The sequence below is a fragment of the Lactuca sativa genome, chromosome 7 (assembly GCF_002870075.4).
Source record: "Lactuca sativa cultivar Salinas chromosome 7, Lsat_Salinas_v11, whole genome shotgun sequence".
Lineage (NCBI taxonomy): Eukaryota > Viridiplantae > Streptophyta > Magnoliopsida > Asterales > Asteraceae > Lactuca > Lactuca sativa.
In genome coordinates, this window is record NC_056629.2 from 88,436,440 (window position 1) to 88,441,698 (window position 5,259).

The 5,259-nt window shown below is 35.5% G+C and overlaps 1 long non-coding RNA gene across 1 annotated transcript; it reads left to right on the plus strand.

Annotated features, from left to right (window-relative positions):
- Positions 1-4,218: 4,218 nt before the first annotated feature.
- LOC128127178 (uncharacterized) lies at positions 4,219-4,804 on the plus strand. Its single transcript, XR_008225239.1, has 3 exons — positions 4,219-4,434; positions 4,569-4,630; positions 4,729-4,804. It is a non-coding gene; the product is annotated as an uncharacterized LOC128127178 (long non-coding RNA).
- The last annotated feature ends 455 nt before the right edge of the window (positions 4,805-5,259 follow it).

A 5,259-nucleotide genomic window follows, 5' to 3' on the forward strand; every position in this document is an offset into this window, starting at 1 on the left:
GGTTGTTTCTAACTTGAGCCTAAGGAAGAAAACTCAGGTGAACCTTGTAAAATCATCTACAATCACAAGAATGTATTTCTTGTGATGTAGACTTTCTATAGTTGAGGGTCCAAACAGATCTATATGAAGTAGTTCTAACGGTTTCGAGATTGATTTTTTGATGGTGACAGGATGACCTTTCTTCAATTGCTTCCCACATTCACAGGCAGCACACAAATGATCGTTTTCAAACTTGAGGAGAGGCAGACCTCTGACCATTTCACCAGAAACAAGATCATTCATATATTGAAAATTTAGATGAGCAAGCCTTCAATGCCATAACCAACTGAAATTAGTAACTGCCTTTAAGAGTAGAAAGAGTTGAGGTTTGCCAATTATCATGTTGATATCAAGATGATACATGTTATTGTTGCGATTTGACTTGATCAAACATTCTTTCCAGTCTTCGATCATGACGTAGTTGTATTTCTTCCAGAATTCAACTTGACGATTTATATCAGTAAGTTGAGCCACACTAATTAGGTTATGCTTAATGTCAACTACATATGCCATGTTTGAGACAGAGAAGTTCCCATTGGTGAGGACGCCATAACCTCAGATCTGAGAGTTGGAGTTGTTGCCATACATGACATAGCCAACATTTGGTGAGAGTTTGAGACCACACAGAAAATCTTTAAGCCCCTTCGTGTGCAAGCAACAAGCACTATCAATATACAATTTTATATCTTGTTCTAAAGCACAGAATGCCTGCAAGAATTCATGAATTTTTGAGTTTTTAGGCTCCGAGTTAGATTTTGAGACTTAGGCACAGACTTTGGACTTGGATTGTGACTTTTGAGCAACATGTATCTTGGAAGGCTTGTTCGGAAATCCTTTGGGAAAGAAGCAAAATGCCAAAGTCTTTTCATTGATCCATAAATCATATTCAACAACATGGTGTTTCGGAATAACTTTTCTCAGGCCGACTGTTTTTGGAGTTGTAGGAATCACAGTTTTACTTGAAGTTGCAATATCTTTTTTCAACACTTTTAGCTCTCCGCTAAAAAATTTGTTTTCAATTCTTTGAAAATTTTTGAGTGGCAGTGTTTTTACACTATAAGAAAAAGACCCTTTTACGACGCGCAAAACACGACCCTCTTTGATTTATGTTACGCATTAGAGAGCGGCCTTAAAAAAGTGTCATCTCTTCAAAAAAATTTAAGGATTTAGGTCGCACATTACTGAGTGCCCTTAAATTAGTGTCTCATGTAAAAATATTAAAAAAATGGAAGGCACTTGTGCGTCGTATGTGAATGTCGTTTTATATTTTCTTTTAAGAAACGCGCGTATCAGAGGGAAAATGAAATCCCCAAATTTTTTAAACCCCCACCTTCTTCTCCCTCGTCTCCACCCCTCATCCACATCCACTACCTCCAATCCTCATTGCCTCTTCCAGCCTCAAACTATGGCGATGCACCTTCCTTCTCGAAGAATGCTTCATTTATGACCATCGTCCGGTTATGTGAGCCCAAGGAATTGACGTAGACGAAGAAAATTATGGATCAATCGCTTCACATCATGTTTAAGGTTAAGGGTTTGATATTTCTTCCAAATCGAACCTCACACTAAATGGTTCGATCTCCTCTCTTTTTAGATTGTTCCCTCTACTGATGCCTCCACCTTCTACCATCGATGTTGATCTTTGAATTAGCAAGAAGAAGCCCTAGGGCCTCTGCCTTCACCCACGTTCTCACAGTCGATCGTGAATCGGTTTTCAGTTTCTTCCAAGATTCAACCAATACAGAGGTAGAGGTAGGTTCCGATTTCGTATCAAAAGTCTTCACATTCAGGAAGAACAAAAACCTAGGGATCAATTCGATTAATCGGTAGCAAAAGTCAGACGTAATCTCAAAACTTGGAATGGAAAGAGTCTTGAAATCAACTTCAGGTAAGTTATTCAACATGGATTGTCTATCTCCTACTTCTTCTCTCAAATTAATAGCAGCCGGAAAAAGACCTTTGAGAATGATATATGGTGCTTTCTTGATTCTCACCCAAATTGTGTTTTCTTGCAGGTTCGTTCATTAAGTTGCTACCCTCATCGACACACAATTAAATAAGTACCGGCCAAATATGCTACAATAGTGGATGGTTTCGTGGGTTCTTTCACCTTTACACCAACGATGGTGGAGCTAGAGAGAGAGTTTATGGTGTGTAAAATACAACATTCTTAAACCAGGGGATTCAAATAAATAGCATAACCCAAACCCTTTACGGTAATTGGGAGCCAATCAGGGCAAAACGCAACCCTCAGACCACTTTTGCTCTCAAGAAACCTACGATACGTACAATTTTTCTTTTCTTCCTCTTCCTTTTCTTATCGGTACTCGTTCTCCTCCCTTCCTCTCCGGTGGTCACCATTGTTGCCTACTTCGACCAGCCCTACCCTTCCCTTTTCCCCAACCTAGGAGCATCTATCGACGACTTCTCTGCTTCATCCGTTCAACAGATCGTCGATCACTGCCTCTACGATACCATCAACTGCTCCAGACCTGTGAACAACATGTCTAAATCTCGCGTCTACACGATGTCAATGTTGTTCGCCTTATGGAATACTAGGATTAAGATGCACTTACTGTTCAGTGGGGGTAACCTAACTAAACCCTAGATTTTGCTTTAATTTCTGTGATTTATCTCATGATATGAATTAATAGACAGAATACTTTGATTTATGTGTTGCTACTTGGCTTAATTTGATTTAAATTCGTTTCAAATTGTGATTGATCTCTTGTGTAATTTTGTATCTACTAACCCTGATGGTATTTTGTTTGTTTCAAAATAAAAAAATCAAAACATGGGAAGCTTTTGCAAAAGTGGTATGTTATGTATTTTGTACAATTAAATAATTTTTAAAGTATATTTTACAATGTAAATACCAAGAAGGGTTAGTAAATCATAAAAAGAAATAGAAATGGCTGAGTAAATCATAAAAATCTTCCAAATTCATAACAATGTAAAAATCTATTCAGAGATGAAACTCATGGAATATTGAGCTTCCAAGAGTGAGTTTTGTTCTCAAACTCATCCCTGTGGTGATTTAGTTCGAGCAATCTACAAATATGAATCATGAATGTAAATGCTTAATCCAGATTTGCAGTGTTGAAAGTTGACACTATATATTAATTATGAAGACTATTGAAGTTCTTGATAATAAAAATTATGTTGTCATTTTGACTTACTGATCACATACGTGTTTGACTTTTAAATGACTTGAAGCATCAGGAGTCCCTAGCTGCTAACGGGAATAAATATCAGTCTTTTCAATATAAATCTGGAATGGATTGTAGAAGAAATGCTTACTCATCAGATCAGGAAATTCCTTAACTTTATCCTCTTCCCACTTCTTGGTCAACTTATAGAATAAAGATTTGCATCAATGACATTTTTATGTGGACCTAAATTGTTATCATTCTCCTTTATCCCATTGCTGACAATTTTTCACTTATGTAACCACATTTAGGTCACTAGTGTTGGAATGAATACAGAATGGGGATTGCTTAGCATCTCAAATAATGATAACGATGAGGAAACACCATTACAGGTTAGTTCTCTAAACATGCTCTAACCTTATAAAATTCAAAAAATCACACAACAAGTCTTAAAACTGTCATCAAGTTGTTTACAATATCTTATACAAAAACGTTAGGTTTTAATTCATAGATCTATTGACTATGTGTTTTGGTAGGTGCGTTTGAGTGGAGTTGCAATGTTTATTGGTAAGATTGGGCTTTTGGTAGCCGTATCTGTTCTTGTCATCCTTCTCATCAAGTAATTCATCCATTTTCTATAAACCATTTCATTAATCTGAGTTTTGGATGACTAAAACGTTAATTATATATAATTACAGGCTTCCATACTCAATGAGAAAAATGATGTCTGACAAAGCATTGGTATATTGATATTTTGTTCTCATTGACTTGTATAGTTGTATGTATTTTGTTTTATGTTTTTGGTAATTTTGTATGTGCAAATTAGGCAATCTGCCTGTGAAATGATGGGTTCTGCAACTACAATTTGATGTGATAAAACTGGAACCTTGACTTTGAATTTGGTGGGATATTTTTCTTTTCTTGGTAACTTCATGATTCTTGCATATTTTATGATTTTATTCTAGTATTAAGTGCCAATCTTCTGTTCATATATTAGATAGTTAGAGGGAATCTCATTTCGTTTCTTTTCTCTTTATTTTGACATCTAAGAAGTAAAAATCCTTCATTCTTTTACCTTATTTATCTCATGTTTTTGCTTTATTCAGATGACTGGTCGAGGCTTATATTTGTGGGAATAAAAATGATCCACCAAATGACACGTCAGCATTACCTCCAAAGATTGTATCTCTTATTGTTGAAAGTGTAGCTCACAATACAACTGACAGTGTATTTTCCCCTGAGGTAGGTATTTTGAATATGTACCTTACAAGAGCACCAATCCTCTTCTATACCTTTTTTCTTGGTGTTAGTGATCTTTAATCAATTATGAAAAAAGAAAATTCATTGTCAATGTTGGTTTAGTGCTTAATTAATATGGAGGCAGAGATGTTGAGGTTTCTGGATCTCCAACAGAGAAGGCCATACTTCAATGGGGGGTTAAGGTTAGTTAGTTCTTGGTTCATATGTTAGGGATAGAATCTTGTTTTGTATCCTTGATTTTATTTTTAGGTGATGCTCATCATTTCTGTAATTATTGCAGCTTGGAATGAATTTTGATGTCGTGAGGTCAGAGTGTTCAGTTCTTTATGCATCCTCATTCAAATCCGAGAAAAAAATAGTTGGTGTTGCAATCAAACGGATAATTGTATGGAAGCAGTCTCTCTACCTTATCCTTTCCGAAAATAGTTTGTGTTTTATGTATGTTGTTATTTGGATTAGGAAGATTTGTTTTTCTAGTTTGACTCATGTTAATAAAATAACAATTAAATGTGATTTATTTTGAATATTAGTATAATTATTTCATGAAATGGATTGTTCTGTTATATAAGTATTTTATTTTGCATTATGAGACTTTTAAATGTGTTATTTAATTTGAAAATTAGTAAATCTATAAATAATATTTTTTTAAATATTTGAAATTATGATACGCAAAAATGTGTGTCATCTTCATTTAGGACATGGCCTTTCTTGACAGGGGTTTTCTTGATACGCATTGCGTGTCATTAATACGCGCGTCGTAAGGTTACGACACACGAATGCGTGTCCTCTTCCTTTATCACATGGCCTTCCT